Source organism: Gymnogyps californianus, chromosome 8 (genome assembly GCF_018139145.2).
Source record: "Gymnogyps californianus isolate 813 chromosome 8, ASM1813914v2, whole genome shotgun sequence".
NCBI classification, from domain to species: domain Eukaryota; kingdom Metazoa; phylum Chordata; class Aves; order Accipitriformes; family Cathartidae; genus Gymnogyps; species Gymnogyps californianus.
Genome location: NC_059478.1, coordinates 4,289,431 through 4,311,114, shown reverse-complemented (window position 1 = coordinate 4,311,114; position 21,684 = coordinate 4,289,431). Strand labels below are relative to the sequence as shown.

Sequence of the window (21,684 nt, the reverse complement as noted above, 5' to 3'; positions counted from 1 at the left end):
CAAGGGGAATGACATTCTACCAATATTCCCTTTTTTATATATGCCTCTCTTAGTGGTGCAGCACCTGCTATGGCTTCGGTAGGCAATGGATATTGCTGGATCAAGGGTGAGTTACCGCCTTCAGTTTAAATATGTACTGGTGCGGCTGATTTGAGCAAGCGCCCATCCGTGGGGTCGCATCCCCACAATGAAATTGTTATGTCTTTTAATTCCCCCCCTGGGAACCACTCCTCCACTCCCCAAGACCTGTGTCTCCCCTGGGAACCCCCCCCAAGCCTGGGTCCTCCTGGGAATCCCCCTGGATGCCTGGGGCTGCCCAAGTTCCTGGGCCCTACTGGGAGCCCCAGTCCCCACACGCCTGGGTCCCCTCGCTGACCCCCATGTCCCCCCAGGTCTCATTCACCATAAACCTCTTCATGGCCATGGCTGGAGCCATGTTCACCCTGCAGCTGCACCACGCCAGGTGCACAACCTGGCCCTGTTGTGCCTGGGTCAGAGGGCCCGGACGCCTGGGTCCACTGCGGAGGGGTTGGGGACAGGGACAAGTGAGTCCCCAACCCCCCGCCACATGTCCCCTCTGTCCCCACAGGCACCACCATCCTGCTATTTTTCATCCAGGCCGTGGTCTTCATTGTGGGGCTGGGACTCTTCCAGGAAAACTAGAGGGGAACCAGAAGTCCTAGCCCCTCTGCGGGGGACCCAAGCACACTCCTAATGTATTATAAATTGTTATATATTGTTAGAAATTGCTTATTTTTATAAACTATTATATATGTATTTGTAAATTATTAAACATTATTAGAAAATTATTCCATATTTATTACAAATGGATTTATTGACAGTCACCTCTTATTCTAAATTTCTCTACAGTTTGGTCCTGAGCCCTGCAGTGACAATTCACGCCATGGCTCCTGCCCCAGGGCCAGGATTTGCCAACCCCCCAGGCCAGGGAGGGGGCATTCACCCCCTCAGCTGCCCCACACAGAGCTCAGGGTGGGTATCTGCCCCTGGGGGGGATATCTGCCCCTGGGGGGGGATCTACACATGGGGAGGGGGTATCTGCCCCTGGGGGCGACATCTGCCCCTGGGCGGGGGATCTACACATGGGGAGGGGGTATCTGCCCCTGGAGGGGATATCTGCCCCTGGGCGGGGGATCTACACATGGGGAGGGGGTATCTGCCCCTGGAGGGGATATCTGCCCCTGGGCGGGGGATCTACACATGGGGAGGGGGTATCTGCCCCTGGGGACGACATCTGCCCCTGGGCGGGGGATCTACACATGGGGAGGGGGTATCTGCCCCTGGAGGGGATATCTGCCCCTGGGCGGGGGATCTACACATGGGGAGGGGGTATCTGCCCCTGGAGGGGATATCTGCCCCTGGGCGGGGGATCTACACATGGGGAGGGGGTATCTGCCCCTGGGGGCGATATCTGCCCCTGGGCGGGGGATCTACACATGGGGAGGGGGTATCTGCCCCTGGGGGGGATATCTGCCCCTGCGCAGGGCATTTCCCCTGGGGGGAAGATTTGCCCTTTGGGGGCTTATCTACCCCTGGGAGGTGATTTACACCTGGGGGGGGTTACTTGCCACTGGAGGAGGGGCATCACCCCTCCTTCCTGCCCACACATTTGCCCCCCAGAGCCCCTCATCTGCCCCATGGCCCCCATCTGCCCCCAGTCCCACTTGCCCCAGCCCCACAGTGGGCCTGGAGCAGGTGCCGTTGGCAGGAACCTACGGGGACACCAGCCCCACAGGGCCCAGCCAGAACTGCCCCTCATCCACTGTTACCCCCTCAGGGGTGCATTTACCCCCAGGGGGACTCATTGCCCTGGAGGGGGCATTTCTCACCCACCAGCCAGAAGGGGGTCACAGACCCAGCACAGATCCCCGAACACCCGCAGCCCCGGGGAGGTGTCTGCCCCAAACTGGGGTTTTGCCCCCCAGGCCCAGGGCCACAATTACCACCCCAGGCCCACTGTTACCTCCTGCCCCTGTCCTGGGGCTGTGGCTGCCAGGCAGGCAGCACTTGAGCTCTGGGTGACCCTGATGGCTGCTGAAGGGGTGACTCCCCGCCGCGCCGGGGGGAGAAGTCTTCTCTTCTCCTTCAGTCAAGTCACAGTGCACTCTTTCGGAGAAGGTCGCCGAGAGCTGGGAGGAGGCGGCCAACAGATGGTTGGAAAAGAAGCTGAAGATCATGCAGAAGGAAAGTAGAAAGTCAAACTCTCCTCCTTAAAGAGTCAGTCACGATTCAGGACAACAGCCTTCCTTCAGGTCCTTACCCGCACATCTGGATCTTCTAGAGGCCGACAACGAACAGCGTGCTTAGTAATCCCAACTCTGCCAGCAGGCCGGCCTTCCCCGTGAAATCCTTGGTGCAAAGGGAGGCAGACTACATGGAGGCCAGGAAACGAATACTGGGCAGCACGAGCCCCAAAGGAGAGCAGGAGAAACCCATTCTAGATAGACTGATGAGGATCTCCCAGCTGGAAGACACCAGACAGCCCAATAATGTGATTAGGCAGACTCAATGATCTTAAGGGTCTTTTCCAACCTAAATGATTCTATGATATGGTTTGTATCTCTCTGGTTTTGTTCTTTTAGCAGCTAACATTGGAAGGTAGACTGAGGGTCAGATTTTTAGAATTTTAATATTGCATTCCCAGGATTCTCCTTCATATTTGTGAGCTTGAGAGGTGCAAGACAAAGCCAGTTTGTTTCAGTCTCTGCCTCCTGACACTTGTGAGTTGTAGCTATTACATCTGAGAGATCAGTGAATGAATATGTTTGCTCTCAACTGGTTTTCAATGTTTGACTCACCTATGTACAGTAGAAACAGTTTTATCTTGTCTATTTAATATGCAAATAAGTGTATATATGCATATGTGCTTCCTGTGGAAGGAAATCTAAGGAGAAGGTGGGGTTTGTGTATGAAAATAGAGGAAACTCCTTTTTTTTTTTTTGCTTTTTTTGCAGAGCACCGCATGTTAATGGAAACATTGATAAGAAAAGCTGCTGCCTGGGAGAGACAGTGATAAACTGCAACATAAACAACCTCCCAATATCAAATTGCTGAACTGAAGTTCAACTACAGTCAAGTTGTAAAGACTGAGGACTTTACGAGGAAGAGGAATAACCTTCTGACTCCTGTTTTTACGTGCGGGTAGCACGTGTCTGCCTAGCAGAGCCACCAGAACACCAAACGCATTGGGGACAAATAGGCTGGAGATACTGTGGCCTTACGTACGAGAGTGAGAAACTTCCCTAACAGAACAGAAAGTGCGCTTCTCAAAATATTTTGGTTTTGTTAACAGGCTAAAACTTTTGCCCATACCATAGCCTTCCATGTGCCTCAATGAGTATGTAATAAATATCCATTAATCTCCAAGAAACTGATGTCACTCTTGCTAAAATGAAATTAATTGAATGTCTTAAGAATGTATACACAATGTAAGCACCATCTGTGCTCACAGTACGTTCTGATCCTTTCACTGTTGTTTCTTCAGCAATTATATCAATAGCTTATGCAGAAAAATAACATCAAAAGTAGTTAACTAGCCAAACCACAAATACTATCTCTTCCTGTCTGGTAATGAGAGCTAATTCCACTATTAGTTACTATTTTTCATTCAACTTACTGATTCCCTTTAGTGAATTTCCTTTTTCTTCTTCTGTAAATGCTGCCTCCTTCACCTGCTGGAATCAAAGAAGAGCAGGCAGCGTCACATGGCATGTCAGATCAACCAACAAATCACCAAGTTTGAAAAAATCTTAACAATAAAAGATAGCAACTTCTTTTTACAAAACCTGTGTTTTTTAACCAATTTAAAAAATAAATTTAATAGTTGGAACGTTAAATAAAAAACCCCCAACCCTTTCAAGGTTAGGCTTAATGATGTAATTCTCGATGAAAATTTACCAAAACCAGATGAACATACACAACAGGAACAAATTATACTGTACATTTACAATTCAGAAATTTCTTTGTTTCCTGCTGAAATTGAATTGCTGGAATGGTGTGTAACAGCTTTTTACCACTACAGTAATGAGAGACAGGAAACTGAGAATACTGTGCTGAAAAGAAATTTAAAAGTGGAGGAGGAAATTCTTAGCTAAAAGGTAGGGTTTTGCGTATGTGAGAATTTGCCTGTCAAAGTAGACATGATATGTAGAATCTGGTAAAAGAATAAAGGAAATTACCATACAGCTACGATCTCTGAAAAATAATCTCAGCCAACCTAAACAAATTTGACATGTTTCCACTGAAAATAATCTTTTTGTAAACTGCTTATCAAGCATGTACTGCAGCTACATGTTGCAGTAAAAATCAAAAATTGATTTTTGTTTATAGGTCTCAAAAACAACTGAGGGATGAAATGTAAAAAATGTCCCACTGCAATTACCTGAACAATATACTTTTTAAAAACTGCTAGAATTGAGATCTGAATAAGCAGCAGCTACTTGAGATCCACACTAATATAAAAACACCTAAACTTGCTTTATGCAGTTATTCATACGTTAGGATTAGCTAAGGTTGGTCCTTTACTTTTACTTTCCTGTGGGAGCTGATAGTCCCATTTGTTGGAAGATGCACTGGGGAAGTCTTCTATCAGGTGTTCTCAAACAAAACCAGTACAAAACTTCGAGTCATTATGGGTGATACTAAGCAAGGATAACTCCAGGAAATTGTCAACATGTTTTCTTTTACTGCAGAAATGTGATGTGACTACAGAGATGTAAGACAGTCCCCTTTTTTACTTGTAGTAAGAGTGCTCTACCTGGGAAATCTGACTGGAAAAATTACTCAGCTAGCAGTTTAGTCATAATGTAATTACTGTAACTTGCACAAGTGTGGAGGATGCATAAGGTCTAGTGGTTGGAACAGGAGACCAGACCATGGGGTTTATTCCTCATCTTGCCACTGCTTGCTATGTGAACCTGAAAAGTTGCTTAACCTCTACAATTTAGCTTCCCCTTCAAAACGAGAGTAAGGCTGTGGTTTTACGGGCAGCTAAACAAAGGTACTGACTTGCTGTAGAAAACCGTGCTAACTGTATTGCCCTACCTGTCTTTCATTTTCCTCCAGTGTTACAGTACAGGAGGAAATCTGCCAGAAAGGAACAAAAATTACATTGCTAATTTAGGTAGTTCTCGGTTTTATACACACACACACAAGCTGGAATTCTTATAAAATGTAATTTTCTTAATTCTTTATCATCTCAGCTCATATGTTACCTTCCTAAACTCAATAAAAGGCTGTCGTAAAATGTGATGCAACAATGTTATGAAGGAAGAGAAAAGAACAAATTTCAACATAAGTACCACTGGAGGAAGGAAAGGAAATAAAGAGTTATACTTCTGCTTTTTGTTGAGACAGAATAGAAAAGCAAACAAATCAAGGAACTAGAGTGCAAGATAAAGAGGTGGCAGCACATGGCACTTGGCAGAGGCTCTTCACCCTCCCCAGGGGGGGATTCAGAAGCCAAACAGATGGTTATTTCAGCAGAGGGCACCAGAACAACAAGTATGTGGTAGTGACTTTGACTTGCACTGCCCAGTGAACATTAAATCTCTGATACCCTCACAGCCTCCAAGTGGGTCTGCATTCTTGCTACGCTGCAAATTCTTGTACTTTACAACGCTTCAAAATTTTGTCACACTTAGAGAGAGACCTTGCTGAATGACACTGGAAGCTCTGGGATTAAAGCAAACCAGGCAACTACATGTACGCAGAAAGGCAGTAAGGAATACCATGAGAATCTGTGGCACATACTACTAAGTCAGCATATTGCATCTCTAAATGTCAGTGGGACAAGGAGGATAATGAGATGGGACAGTTAAGTGGAACTTCTAATGAGAAATCATCAAAGGGAAGTTCCTTACCTTCCTTATAATTTCTTCTTTTTTCACAGCAACTGAAGCCACAGGGTATATTTATATAGATTTTTTGCATTCCTAGTAGCCTGAAAACACAAACATTAATAACTGCACTGATATCTGCAAACCTATTATGTATAGCATCAAAGAACTGCAAAAAGTTTTACAAACTTTTAAACAAATCTGATAATGTTTGGTGGGTTATATAGTATTATTTGCTTGTGCAAATTGAATGGTTGAGAGCGAAGCATTCATGGAGGAATATTAATTTTACACTTATGCCCTTCACATTCCTTTACAACATTCAGACTTCTATTGTATAAAGGAAATCTAAACCTTGTATGTTATGGTCAAGATACTGAGCATGTCCTTCCACAGTGGAAGGCTTTATTTTGCTATCATCCTCTTATTATTTTAAAATAAGCACATATAACTAGTTCTAAAAATTGCATCTGAATTACATGGGCTTGGATGATATTCAGCATACTCTTTAACAAGTATTAGGGGGTTTTGCAATGATTACGTTGGGCGGATATGCTTCAGTCTTCTGCTTTTGTCAGTGGAATTTTATAAAAGTGCAGGAATTTTAGCTTTTGTTAACATGATGGTCAAGCACACAAAAGTGCTAAAGACTTTCTTTTTTGTTATCTTTTGGTTTATATGATATATGCAAGAATCTTGGCTGTGTGACATAACGAGGACATTTTTTTAAATGCTTGCTGCCAGTTGGAAAAATATTTAATTCTTGCCTTTCATTCTCATATCACAAGTTTCAAGATGAGAAATTTTCCATTATTATCAGCTTTACAGGTCACGTAGATAACTAAAATAGCAAACTGAAACATTGCCAACGCATTAAAAAAAATCTTTCTTTTTATGAAGACAGGTATTCTGTTACCACAGTTTTATATGAGTTTTATACAGAAAGCGTAATATAAAAATTGAATCATCAGATGATACCATTTGACAGTTACACTGGTATTTTACCTATTTTTCTCGGTTATGCAGGCTAATACAGGGATTAATTTCTAATGTATAATCTGAAGAACATTACTAGGTTGGCCACAAATGTAAAATCCTAGAACCATGACTACACATTATCCCCTTTTGGAAGGAAAAAAAGAAAAAGAAGGAATGGAAAATTGAGATGCTATGTTGTAAAATCAAAACTAATTCCTATGGGTTTTTAAGGACATAAAAGAAAGAACAATGTGAATAACTGGAGATAAATTCCAGCAGATTTAATAATAAGCTGAAATGAGATATGAAAACAGTAACCCTAAAAGCAAATACTGTTTTGTGTTTCATATGCCAAAGCAGTGTGTCATGGAGGAAGAAATGCTGGATAACTGGAGAAAACAGACAATAAAAATAATCTAGGTATCTAGTGGGATCAGTTCCCAAAGAGAGGACAAGCTCATCTGCAAATTTCTGAGCTTTTAAAATCCAGAATAAAGAATAGTCATTAGAAAAGTTTTACTCTGCTGGAGGTCTAAAATGGGTTTTGAGATTTAGAGTACTCATCCTTGCAATGTTACTTGATAAGAACCATAGGTCATTTCAGATAGCACTTCTTTATATTTAAACAATGCAGTACTGTGGTAAAGCTACATTGCAATACTGAAAATTGTTGTTAGCAAGTAAATACTGGTAATAGAATTTACTAAGTGGTAACAGAATTAAATGCTGAGGGAAACCATAAGCTACCTGAAAATTAAAACCTTTCAGCAATATAGGAACCGTATATAGGAACTAAGTATAGGACGTGGTAGAAGTCTCCAGATTGGAGTATTAAAAACCAGACTGAACAAAACACCAGAATGATGTACTGTGTACAATCACCTGCTATAAACCAGGAAGTAAGAGCATGGCCTCAGGCCTTGACCATTTCTAGTTTCTGTGACTTTAAACAAAGGTTGCAGAGAACACCTACCATTTTAGCTCCTAGTGCTGACTTCTGCGTCTGAACAGGATACTAATAACTCCAATAAGGTTCACATTTCTAGCATAACATTTAGGAGAGAGTCTGCAAAAGATGGCAATTGCTGATTGAAAATTTTCTGTGGTATGTAGAGTTTTAAATTAGAATAATAGGATGAAGACGATGATTAAATTGATCTAGAATAACGTGCAGAGATACTACTTAGTACATTTCCAAGAGGGAGGACTAATTAGACAGGAGTATAATGATTCAGATTTTTTTTTTTTTTTTTTTTAAACAAACTATGCTGCAATTTGCCAATTGGTTATATGAAAGATTGTGCTTCAGGACAAAGACTCTTACATAATTTATACAGTCATTAAGAACAAGTGGTATTAATGTTTCATTGGGGCATTGTAGGAAGTATTACAATGCCAATATAACGATAAAAATATAATAATGTACTAATCTGTGATCGTCCCTGACTTCCGAATCTGGCTAACTATGATATTCTTGATTAAATCATTCATTCAGATATTTTATTGTGTAACGATGGTACTAAGGATTCTGACGCTTATAAACATTGATTGGTTTAGATTTCTGTTTGTAGACTTCTAAATCTTTCCTGTTAATCTCCTTGAAATAACAATAAAACAGCCATAATGCTTAAGAGTCACACTTCCATGTTAAACTTCCCAATTTATACTTCTTTTGTAACTCATAGTAAGTTAAATGTGGTCTTTGTAAAGATCTTAGCCTACTGTGTTCATAAGATCCCAAATGCGTGTGAATATGGCAAGAAAACTCTGTTTTCAGAAATTAATTTAATAGCTGTTCTTAACATAATTTTATTCAAGCACTAATCCTTGATAAGCATTAAGCTAAATTGTTTTGGTGGAAAAGACTAAATAATAGAGACAATTTCTTTAGTAAAACTGAGAGAAATAATATATTTAGCTACTATCATCACATTTCTTGTAAAGTTAATGTGAAAATCTGTCTGCAATCAATACAAGAGTCAGAAATAGGAGCTGAAGATTAAACTCTCCCTATGTAGACTTTCCCTTATGTCCAGGAGCTCAGCGCTGTTATTTGTTTCCGTGTTTCTGTCTGCATGTCACAACCCAGCTTCCTTTTGCAGGTTGCTGTCTCAAGCCCCTGGCTCTGGGCCTGGCTACTTCCGACCTGACATTGCACTGTTTTAATGGTATGTCAAGGTCATGTAGTCCTCTGCAGTTCGGATGTTGAACTGGTAATACAGTGCATGCTCCTTACAGTGTTATAAAGTGCTTAGAAATGCACTGATTCCATATGCAGCATCCTGCACAATGATCTGACACTAGCATTGATCCCGCAGGGCCTCCAGCTGGGCATATACATGATAAAATAACTGGGGAATAGGATGGGACCACCAAACCCCATTTTTGTTGTTAAATTTGGAAATAGCTTTGGACAAATTCTTTAGTATTTTACACCACAGTTCATGTTTTCATAAAATGGAAATCAATTCAATGCTACCTTGAAATATCCTGAGGTTAAATAATTAGTTCTCAAAGCATTTTAAAACTAGCAGTACATGCTAACTAAATGCAGCAAGTCACCACGAATACTTGTAAGATACTTTATTTTATAACTTTAAATTTTAAAATTATTAAAATTTCTTCAGTAGCCCAACTGTAGTTCGGGTACTGTGTGATACAGGAAGGCTTGGCGGGGCCCCAACACATCTTACCTGTGGTGTTGGTTGAGGCTGAGGATGAATTAAATGTGTCCTGCAGCAAAGAAAGCTACCGGGGACCTTCTCCAGCAGGAAGCCCAGCTCTGCGCCATCCCATGGGCCTGGTGCGAAAAGCAATAGGGTCTTTGCCCTGCACAGCCACCTACGTGTGCCTGGATGGGGAAGAGCATTCGGGATTTTTTTCCGCCAAGCAAGAAAATAAACCAACCCCCAAGCTCTAAGGTTTGATGGCATACGGCAGTCACAGTGGGGAAGAAGATGGGAGCAGCAGTGTACCCCGCATAGAGGAAGCCCCCCCTGCTATGGGCACTGAGGGAGAGAAAATGGCGGGCTAGGGGCTTTGGGAGACTCCGAGCACGCAGAGCGCTCCTCAGGCTACGCTTAGCCTATGAAGAGCCACGATCTCGACCCTGTAGCCTCGCTGCACCCGCAGTTATCACTGGCAACGGGAAGATGAGATAGAAGAGGGAAAAACCCACCCAAAAGGCAAGTGAGGGCAGCGGGGAGCACGCACCATCCCTGACAGGAACTCACGGCGCCCTCCCCGCGGCGGGTGACAGCAACCCCGCCCGGCAGCCCAGCTCCGCACCCGGCCTAGCTCTCCCGGTGCTCCAGCCCGTGACTCGGCTTTTTCTCCCGGTCCCGCCCCGCCTGCCCGGGGGGGGGCGGGCGCAGGAAGGGGCGGGCGGCAGCGGTGAGGCGGTGCAGGCAGGCAAGCAGTAGGCAGGCAGGCGGTGAGGGGAGGTAGCCGACGCACAAGATGGCCGCTGCTGCAGCGGCGGCGGTGGAGGGGCGGCAGGCGACGGCGGTAGGGGGGCCCCGGGGCCTGCAGGTGCCGGAGAAGCAGGGCACTGCGGCTGCCCCCGTGTGCCGTAGCTGAGGGGGCCGGTGGCCGCTGCGGGGAGCCCGGCCCGTGTGGTAAGTACACTGTCTTCTCTGCCCCCCGCTGCTGGGCTCGGCTGTGGGGAGCGGAGAGCTTGGGGTGCGGGGAACAATGAGACTGGCCTCGGGGACGCTGGCGAGGGCGGGAGGGCTCTGCTCCGCTTCCCGGGGAAGGGAGGCGGAGGGGCGGGCGCTGCGCTTGCCTCTAGGGCCTGTGCCGCTGCCTGCCTCACTAGGCCTTAGGCTCCTGCCGGGGCTCGATTTCCGAGCGCCCCGGGCAGGCAGGGAGAGAGCTGCGGAGGCCGCCGTCCCCGGTGCGGGAGAGGTGGAGGGGGGCGGGGAGGGCCCCGCGGTTGGGTCCGGTCTGGGGGATGGGGAGAGGCGGCATCGCCCCAGGCTACGGCGGAGAAGGGACAGGCGGCTTTTGTGTGTGGCCTGCGTCTGCTGTTGTTTTTCCAGGGGCTCTGCGTGCCTGGAAAGAAGAGAAAACTCATCCCTGTGTGGCGCTCGGCACAGTTAAACGAACAGCGGGGGGGGGGAATAAGGCCAGAGCCCCCCTCTTCCCGCGGTCGGTGTGGGGACATATTGCCCCCCACCACCCCCCGGTTGTCGCTCTTTTGTCTGTGGCGCCTGAGGGAAGAGTGAGGTGGCCCCCGGCCTCCCTCTGCGTGGGGAGAAACCGTGATAAAACCAAACAGAAACTCCGCTTACTTTCACTAGTTTTTCACCCCGGCGTTGTTTTAGCTGTTGGATTAGAGGGCGAGGATGGGTAAGGTTGCTTGCAGGGAGTGCGGTGTTGGTATAGCTGCATTTTAATGTGCTTTGGTGGTTGGGAATGTCCTGGTGTGAGTTTTTGTCCTCAAAAGCCATTGTGAGGCCTGCGCCGTTTTAAAACAGGGAACTGATGCGGTTTTTTTCCTAGGAACCGGGAATGTTTAATTTTCTCCACGTGCATGTATGCCTTTTTCCTCAGAGTAGCTCTCTCTCTTAATTTCAGTCAAGTATGAATGAAAAATCTTCTGTCCCTCCGGTGGTAGCTACTGTTTTCTGTGTGTTTTTACTATATTGAAAATGGCCGAAGTGGAAAAAAAAAAATTTGCAAAAATGATTAAAAGGTTCAAAGTAACCTGGGCTGTTGCAGAACTGCTTTAATCATTGTAACTGGTTTAGCAATGCTGTCTTCTAATGACTCTGCTTGGAAGAGAAATGCTGCTGTTAAATTCAGCATTTATACTCTATTTGCATCATATAGCTATAGAGTTGTTAGATAACACAGCAACACTATGAAGCAGAAATCAATGTGTTCCTAAACTTACCTTTTTTACCCCCTTCAGGCTTATAAGGGTGTGGAGGGCGTTAATTTTATCAACTATAAACATCTGTATTTCTGTGTTTGAAGTCAATGAAGCTAATAAGTGACTTCATCGTTGTATAAATAACCCAGTGCTCCTAGGAGGAGTGTGTACCTTATTGATGGTTTCTATGCTTCACTAGCAGCACCATGTCTTTCTTCATTAATACACAATGTTGATACGAAATTATGGTTTCCACTAACATAAATAGAAGCGGGCGTTATCAGTTAGGCACCTTTTCTTTTCCCCACAAGAGCTTATCGCTTTACTTTCCTGTCCTAGAAAAGGTTCTGTCAAAGCAGACGGTTTGACAGGCTGCTTTGAGGGAAATTTAGAAACGCAGGTACCATCAGTACAGTCTGTTTTGACAACCAGAGACTTGAGTGGTGCGCTTGTCAATCACTTTTGAGCAGCAGTAACCTTAATGGAGATGAGTGGGGAAGTTACTTCTATGTTTTCTGGTGGGTTTTTTTTGTCAGCTTTGTATCCAAACTAGCTTAACTTAAAGCAAAATATTTTAGAAATTTATGATGAGATTATTGTATGCTGATAATTATTTTAAAAACTAATGTTCCAATGAACAGATGAATGTATGAATCCAGAAATTGCATACGTTAGTATGTCAGGGTTTAATTTATGGGCATCTTAGGACATGTATATTATTATATAAAAGTGGTCATGCTAGAGCAGATGAACAGAAATTAACAGGATTGCTTTCGGAAACTTCTGCCTTGTTGCCAGTGATTTACCAGCAGTCTGGGTGGAAACCATTATCAATCTTGTTGAATTAAACATTGCAGAAGCTGAGATTTAGTGATTGCATATATTAAAATATTGACTTAATTTCCTTATATGTGGTTCAGAGGTCTTGGGTGATGCTGATGGTAGTCACCTTTGACAATGATGGCAAAGACTGACATCCCATTTTATTTAGGGTCTGTATCTTATAACTAACCCATGCTGTGAAAGGGTACTTCATGATACTTAGGGAATTGACCTTTCCCATTCTGTAATGTGTAATAATATGAAGGATAATTGTCTTTTTTTTTTTTATGCCACATAAGAAATCATATGGTTTATGTGCTGGGTACCTGGAAAAAATGTTTCATCCATTTGAAAGAACTTGTGGAATCGTAGCTTTCAAACAGTATGAAGTATAAAGCTGAACTAGAAGGAAAGTATTCACCTGCATTTAGGCTTCCAAACATCCTGAGCATCTCAAAATAGCTATGCAGCAGCCACTATAAGGTACCTTTTAAGCAGATGACCCTTTATAAAACTTTTTAATTTTTTGCAAAGCCTGCCTGTTGTTTAAAATTCTTTTCCCCAGTGGATTCACTGAATCATTTTGCAGATGAAACTCTATGTGGTTTTGTGGTACTTCTTCCTGCACCCATGTAAATCAGGTGGTTGTTTGCTGGAGCATCCCAAGTAATACTGGCTGTTAGGCAAAAAAAAAAAAAAAATCTGACTCAAAGTACATGAGAGAGAAGCCATAGGGGAATTTGTAGTTTGAAGTTAATGCCTTGGACTGCACTTGGTAATGAATATGAAACCATTATCATACAGGAATAAAGATATAATATGCTTCTGTTGTGAAAGATTATTATATAAACATCCTGCACCAGCTGAAATTTCAGTGTGACCTTCAAGATTCTGTGTAGGCTATATTACAGTAATGCAGTCTGAAGTCTATGGGCTCATGATAACTGAGAAGGAAAACCACAAATATTTACTTATGTTGTGTTACTTTCCTTTCTGTACAGAGATATTCCACAGTGCATACTGAATTAGGTGCAGTTCCCATAACTTAGTTGACCACTTGTTTTTCTCAAGAAGTGTGTATCTTGACGGTTATCTTTTGCATCAGTTTCATTTTCTTGGTTACCAGTACAGTAAAAGTTGAAATGGTATTAGATTTCAAAGGGCTAACTGATTTCTAATGAGTTTTTTTATTTGTGGAAATGCGTAACGGGCAAGAAGGTGCAAAAGTCCTATTAGCTTATTGTAAATAGATTTTTCTGATATAAGAAGACTTTCTGGTTAGAGTGCTTGAGGACATAGCTTTCCTGTTACTGCATGGTAGCAACACATTGTGTGCTACCAGCTGGAGAGGGAAGGGACTTTTGTCATAGAAATATCAAGATTTCTAAATCATTTGTTGCAAATTTATGTTGTCAGAAGCAGTACCGATTGTGCACTGCTCTGTGTTGGAATTTGTAGAGGAGTGTGTTTCATGCAAGTGTGATGGGTGTCCCCTTGTCCTCCGTTTGAGATTTCTTTCTAATACAGTAAGAAGGAAGGCAGCTACGTGTGGTCTAGGGCAACTTTCGGGAGGTAGAGATGGCTTATTATATACAGCAGCAACATATTGTAGAAATCTCATGCAGGCAGAGTTTCAGTAGTTTGCAGTAAGACTGGCAGAATAACCGCGAGTAAGTATTACTGTTACATTTGAGAAGGTAGCTCTTGGCTCTGGCTCAAGCTTGAACTTGGTGTGAGCGACACTGTTGCATTATGCAGATGAAAAATGTCGTATCATCTAATTAGCGCTCCTGAGCACCAGCCATTGACATTTGGAAAATCTAAAGACTTTAATTCACATAGAAAGAGGACCTGGACGTCCTTTGCGAACTTGTACATGAAAGCTTCTGCTCAGCATGCTCAGCTTTTTCAAAAGAAAAGGGGGGGGGGGAGGGGGAAGAAAAAGGGGGAGGAGAAAGGGTGGGGTAAAAGGGGGAGAAAAAAAGGAAAAAAAAAAAAAAGACCTCAGGAAGCATAAGGACCACATGTAAAGTAATACAGAAAATCTCTCCCTTGTCACTTGATTGTGTGCCTTTACCTATTTTGTACAGTGTTAGCTACGCTGTTAAAAAAGAGGAATTACTAGGAACATGGAGAAAAATCTTCATCTGAGGGATGGTTGGGAGGAGGAGAGGGGAGGCAAGGGAAGAGGATTGTTTTGACAGACAAAAGAATTCAATTTTTCCTGTTTTGCAGCATAAGAAAAGGAGGATATGCAGTTAAACTAAAAAGTAGTGCAAGCGTGGCTGAAGGAAGGAACAGATCTTTCATTTGCTTCACATAGATTGTGGCAGAGGTTGCTATGTAATTTGAGACAAAGAACACAGAAGAGAGTATTTGTGTCAGATGGATAATACTGTGGTAAGGTGAGTCTTGAGTTCAGCATTACAAAAGCTGGAGGATTTATTGACAATTACTCGTTCCAACCTTGAAGTCACTAAAATAGCTGTAAGTGACATGTTCTTCTTGCTGTATAGGTCCCTCTACTGATTTCTTGCAAAAAGTCTTGCAAAACCACTTTTTTTTAATCCTTCACATAAAGCATTATTTCTCAATCACACAAATATTTGGAGTTTGGGGGGTGCATTTTATGTTAATCTGAGACTTCTGTAGTAGGACTGTGCTTCGGCTACAAGACAACTGAAGAAACAAAGCATGTGGAGTAGCTGAAGTAACTGAAATGTGCTAGTCTGGGAGAATCTAGATCTTGCAGGTGGTTCCTGATTTCTTTTGGTTTGTTTTTTGTTTTAACAAGGAAAGTCTGGTTTGTCTCATCTATGCCAGTTTAATAGGTGTTTTTAAAATGATCTAATTAACTACTCTTTAAAAGCAGGCTGTTCATCTTAACATAAAATCTGGGCATTCCAAATGTCATTATTTTTTAGGATGCTTCCATGTTTATCAGACCCTGTCAGGATAAGCTTTGAAGGTTGAGGTATAGTTGTTTTTAAACCTGTTGTTCATAATAAAATTCTGGTTGATCAGCTGATGGAGCAGTAGTGCTTGTCGCCTGATTCTAAAGGTCTTCTCAGAACTTCCTCCTGAAATAATTTCTAACAATTACTTCAGTTGAAATGGTGAGCAAGTTGGAAGGTTTTTCAATTAGAACTTTTAAATTCCTACTGTTTTGAATGGAGACTACTTCTAGAGTAGCAGGAATCTTGTCTCTTTATTATGCATTGAAGGTCTTCAGGGACCTGCAGCTAATTATTTTTGATAAATTGTGGCAGGCAGTGTTGGTCTCCAACTCAAATTTAAGAGCTATCCTTTTGGGCAAACGGAGTGAGGTTCAGGGAAGGTATTACAAAGTGAATGAATTGAAATTCCTGCCGAGGGGCATGGTTTTAATTACCTACTTATTAATAAACCAGCTTCTGTGGAACACTCCCAGTGTTCAGTAGCATTTAACTTTCTCTGTGCTTTGTTTTTAGAGTAAACATTATTCATACTGACTTAGCACTCTTCACTTTTTGTAGCAGTTGTACTTGAATGAGTAACTCTTTCATGTTTTACTACAGTGACTGTGTAATATAAATGCCCTTCAAAAGTGAGTGAAATAAAACTTGTTGACTTTTCTTGTAAGTCATGTTCTTTCAGCTTGTTCTCCCCCACCCCCCATTCCTTTCCTTTCCTTTTGTTATCAGTTTCGAATGGAAGTCCTTCAGGTACTATTTGATGTTAGGAATTGTACAAACTAATGAAAGTGTTAAGACTTCCTTATCCAGTGTTTGTATCTGATGAATCTGGTACTCACAGTACAGCAAGACTAAAGTGTTTTGTGCCCTTTATTTTTTTTTTAATTCTATGCCAAGATGCAAGAACCAAAGGAGAGACCTTGAAATTAATGGCCACTAAATTTGAAAGAAATAGTAGAAACTGAGTTTGATTAGCTTACATGACGTTCTGAAATTGTGACATGCTGCGTGAACATTATTTTATGTCCATTAATAATTCTGGCAGTTATGCAGGCCTAATGATAATTAAATCTCATGTTTCTGAGTGTAAGCTATTCTCTGGGAGGCTCAGTAGAAAATTTTCCCCTGCCTTTACAAGTGAATGTTGCGCTAATGAAATCTCGAAAAATCTGCTCATGAGTCCAGTGAAGCAATCATCTCTGTTCATGAAGTTTCACAATTTAAAATTCGTATTTCATTTCACAAAAATCAAGCCTGGGTTTTGTGCCACAGTGAAGTGCTCGGAGTGGTTTGAGATGTGAAACAGCAAAATGCTGTCCTGCTTCAGATAGGAGGTATGGAAGAAAGAGTAGGAACGTATGTATGCTGTGAAACAAGTTTCAGCCTCTGCCCTCTATAAACAAAAAATCTTCACAGTAATGTACGACGTATTTTCTAGCTTGGTTAGGTAGGTATTTCTTGAGCTCTTCTAGAGCAAGTAAGTCTGTTTTACGTGGCATTTGGGCAATTGTTTTTAGACATGTCTGAGGAGCTCAGGTGTTTACATGTAACACACCAAATTGACAAAGTACCCTGTTGTAAACAACAGAACCAATTAATCAAATTCAAAAGATCTTGATAAATAGTTGTTTATTATAATACTGAAATTGTCATTGGTCACCTGCATTGTTACTAACGATTGTGTGGGTAGACATTAAAATTCAGAAATTTTTGGAGCTGGAAAATGACTAGCTCTTACTTAGCAGCTCCAGAAGGACAGTAATTCTTGGTCTTACTTGCTTTGTAAAGAGAATGTGGATTTTGTTTCAAAAATAGATCAGAACAGGGCAAAGTCTCACAAATTACTAAAGCAATTACAAAGAAAATACCACTCTCCCATGTATCTTTCCAGACTTGAAATGACTGGTATTCCTGGAAGTGTTCAAGGCCAGGTTGGATGGGGCTTTGAGCAACCTGGTCTAGTGGAAGGTGTCTCTGCCCATGGCAGGGGGGTTGGAACTAGATGATCTTTAAAGTCCCTTCCAACCCAAACCGTTCTATGATTCTATGACTTTTCTGTAAGGAGTCTTTATTTCTTTGCTTGCTGAAATGCTCTGTTTTCTTGTAGGATGATTTTTTTTCCTGGATCCGTGGGTGTCTTCACCTCTCCTGTTCTCTTTAATGATCTTTTGTTCTCTGGTATTAGCTGCTTTCCTTCTAAGTGAAAATTTTTTTCTTTTTAACTTAACTTTGTTATGACATGAGCCAGTATTCAATTCAGCTCGCTAATGTAGGTAACAGAGATGGCATATTGCCTATTAATTTCGTTGCTTTGATAATTCAGACTTGCAGGATGGGCTGTTTGGATAATGGAGCAACCATGGGACTCTTTGTTCTTGGACTTTACTGGGGACTATCAAAATGTCACTGCTTCCTCTGGAACTGGTGAGAAGTTAGGGAGCATTGTTCATGGCGCACTCCCTCGTGACTACTTTGGCTGTTGCTGTAAATTTGAAAGGAGAAAGATAAAAATAAGTTGGGCTAAACTGGCTTGATGGAATGGACTGGGTAAGTTAAACCAGAGGCTACGACTCAGGCTGTCCTTCCTGTTTATGAGTCATTCTCCTGTTTAATTGCGTGAAAAGGCCTCCTGTAGAATTAATTAAAAGAGAGGTCTTACTAGTGCTGCAAAAAACTTTAGTTAAAATGCTGAATTTTAATTTTAGTCTTCCTTGTTTAACCAGGCCTTAGGGATGGAAGCCTGGACACTGTAACTTCTTTGTAGGTGATTCATACAAGAACTGGAAAGAAAATGTTATTCAGGAAAGTGAGAATTGGTTAAATTTTGGTTGCTTGGAATAGTCCAGACTGTTTTAAATGTGACTGTTTTGTTGCCAGCTGTTGTTGGATACTACAGAAAAGGTGTGAGCCGTCAGGGTTGTCTTCTGGAGTTGCTAATGCTTGTGTGCATTGTTAGTCTCTTGTATTTGTGTTCTGTATTAAATCATGTTGTGACTGCTATCTGAAGACATCGCTTCTGTGATACCTTTTTATGCCATTTATCTACTATGCTGTACTTTATACAGAGCTTTTTCCTGACTTGAAGATGGCTTACTTCATGATTCCCTCTGTTTTTCTCTTCTGAATCATCTATACCATTTGTCAAGTTTAAGGATGTATTTGTGTTAAGGATCTTGAGGGAGATGAATAATTTGTTTTGCATTGATAATTGTGATTTAGTGCACAGAAAAGGTGCTCAAAGTAAGAGTTGACTGTGTTTGGAAACCCTCTAAATCATCCCATCTCTTTGCTTTTTTGTAAGAGTAAGAGGCTGCCTATTGATAACAGTAGGTGACTGGAGGTATCGGGAATAACCTTGTTCTGACTTGTGTCAGAATGCATTGGGAAACATAGCTTTTCAGTTTTCCCTTCAGTAATGCTGCTTAGCAGTTTACTGGTGACTCTGGACATAGTCATAAAAGTTCTATCGGACAGCAAGATACTTGTTATTTTTATTATTAAAATAATAAAGTGAAAGGCTGTGGACAGAGCTCTCTTAAACACTTTACCAGAAAGCAAAAAGACACAGCCCAGTTAGTACTTCAGACTGAGGACCAGTATTGTAGTAAGTCACCTTTGATGGCCTGCCTGGATTTTGAGAGCAGCGTTTTTCTTTCAGCCTCCTGTTTTGAGCGCTGCTGGTAGAGAAGGGCAGACTTCTGGTCAGAGCAAGAGAGGTCTGGTAGCGGAGACTTGACAGCTTTGTGGCTGCAAAGCAAAATAAATTCCATAGGTTATACTTGTACTAAATTTGTCCCTTTTCTCTAATTATTACCAGAGTTAAGAAGACACATCATCTCACCGAGCACTGTAATTTTTGCAGAATATGTTCCTGTGGGGGGAAAAAAATACTTGGCAAAATTTTCGTCTCTCCTTAATGTGTGATTTTTTTTTTCTGTCTCATTTCTGTAGCATTTGCAAAAAGGAAGGAATAAAAATAGGACTAATAAGACGACATAAAAACTGGCAAGTCACTTTCGGGCTTTTTTTTTTTTTTTTAGCATTTATTCCTGTACCAGGTGTATCAGAAATTAATCAGTTGGGTTATTCTGCATTAAGCATCAAAGTCTCTGCACTGTAGTTCATAGAAATTAAATATTTCCCTCCTGGTTTTCTAAGTCTGAGGATTTACGTGGCTTCAGCAAGCAGAGAGATCTGTAGTTAGCTTTTCTGGTCACTCCTCTCTCAGTGGAACTTCTCAGTCAAATGTTTCTAGCAAAATAGCACACAAGGACTGGGTGGGGATGTCTCTGGGTGTGTTTCTGAGGAGGAATTATATGATCACAGCCATTTTTATGTGGGTTTTCAGCTTCGCTAGACCAGTTTAGAATAGAACAACTTGAGCTCTGTCAAGCTGAAGCTTAGGCATGATGTAGATGATTTCAGGACATACCAGGAAGAAAGGCATCCACAGAAATACTTGGTATCGGTAAGGTAAATTATACATTGGTATTTGAGGATGTAATGGTGTGGCTATCACATTAGGCACTGCATGATGAGAATGGGGTGTGGTGTCAGTATTACTCACTAGGTATTAAAAAGATCACAGGTGTATTTTCTTTTATGTAAAATCTGAAGGGGAAAAAAACCATTTCACTGTGTCTTCCTGTGAGTAATACGTGAATTCGCCTGATAGATAAAAATGTTAGTTGTCCTGCCTCCCACCCCCTTCCCCAGGACAGGGGAAAAACAAAGCCTTAGACCTTTTCATTTGCCAGTTCACGTGACAGTAATTGGGAGCCTTCAGGAAGGGGAAGTGAGTGACAGCAATCCTTTCCTTCAAGCACATCTGATAAGTTCTAAAATTACCTTAATGAATTAGTATAGCTTTTGAGAAGTGGGAGTAGAATCAGTCATGGTGATGTGACAAGCTGATATGTGAGCTGTCATTACAGAATGAAAATTGACAGTAAGCCTGTGAAAATCCAGCGACTGCAATATGCTAATAAATACATTTAAATACTTTGTTCCTGTTAGGTTTTGTGTATTAAAGAAAATAACTCCCAGTGCAATTGAGGGCTTCAGTAGTGCTATTACAGGTGGCTTTGGCTTACAGACTTTGAGAATTTTCTTTTTTTGACTTGTTTGTCATTCAGTTTTAGCTTACTGTCGTTGCTTTTATTCCTACAACAGTGAGTGGCTAAATACAGGAATGTGTAAAGGGATGTTGACTGCATGGGCGGTAAGATGGTTTCAGTGCCTAGTTTGCCCTTCCTATGCCTTATCGTATAGATACCTGCTGTTTAATCAGGGGCTTACACAATACAAGACAAGAGGAAATGTAAATGATCAAGTCATGCAAATATTGCCTGTACAAGGCTTACTTGTCACTTACCCTGGCTTGATCTGCAACAATAGAGGTGTGATTGGCAGCTAAGTGTGTCCGTTCTATTTTAAGACTCTAAAAGAAGGAAACGTAAAAAATATAGAGAAGTAGCTTTCTGTGTAGTCCATGTATGCAGTAACTATAAAACATTTATCAGATTTACTCTCAAGGTACTGGAATGGGTAATACTGCAGTCAGGGCATGTGAAGGCTCAAACACCTGTAGTCTCATAGCAGTCTGTAATGGTGTGCCTACTAAAAGGTCTTGGTGGGCTGTGACCACTTCAAGGAGGAGATTGTTAATGGAGGTTAGAACACCCAAATGAAGTAAAAAGGTGCCTGATTGTGCAGCTACTCTTGTTTTCTTTATGAGTATCTTCCAGTCTTTAATTTTCCATGAGTGAGGTCTAATCTTCTGTCAATAAGGTTCATTAACAGAAGTTTACCCTTTGCTTTTAAAAAGGTAGACTAGTTCAGCATGCTATGGAGAACAATATACTTTTTACTAATAGAACTCTGGCAATAGAGTCTGTGAGATTGTCCCCTACATATTTTTAATGTCATTCCAGTTGCTGATACTACTATAATTGTAGTATGTTTTCAGAGATTAATAAGTCTTTTAAGACTTAGCATTAATAACAGAGAATGAGAAAATTGTTCTTCATGGACTGCTCCACTTAGAACAAGTTTCATGCAAAGTAAGCAGTAAATAAGAAAACTTTCTTCAAAAAGACAGAATTACATGTGTGGAGTGGAACTGTTTTTACAGTGCTGGAGCAGCAAATTCATCAAGTTCGCAGTGGATTTTTAATAGGTAACTTCCCAGGATTGT

General features: G+C 41.9%; 1 protein-coding gene and 1 long non-coding RNA gene across 4 annotated transcripts in view; one reads left to right on the top strand and one right to left on the bottom strand.

The window, feature by feature from the left end:
• Nucleotides 1-2,102: 2,102 nt before the first annotated feature.
• Nucleotides 2,103-10,134, bottom strand: LOC127019029 (uncharacterized). The gene is made up of 7 exons (XR_007766852.1): nucleotides 10,050-10,134; nucleotides 9,530-9,687; nucleotides 7,810-7,902; nucleotides 5,883-5,962; nucleotides 3,638-3,695; nucleotides 2,282-2,485; nucleotides 2,103-2,187 (listed from the first exon to the last, which is right to left on the bottom strand). It is a non-coding gene; the product is annotated as an uncharacterized LOC127019029 (long non-coding RNA).
• Nucleotides 10,135-10,399: 265 nt separating this feature from the next.
• RC3H1 (ring finger and CCCH-type domains 1) overlaps nucleotides 10,400-21,684 on the top strand; it is an 80,328-nt gene continuing 69,043 nt past the window's right edge. For all 3 annotated transcript variants that reach the window (XM_050901352.1, XM_050901354.1, XM_050901353.1), the window contains exon 1: nucleotides 10,400-10,453. The gene's annotated coding sequence lies outside the window, so the exon portion shown is untranslated. The remainder of the gene's footprint in view (nucleotides 10,454-21,684) is intronic.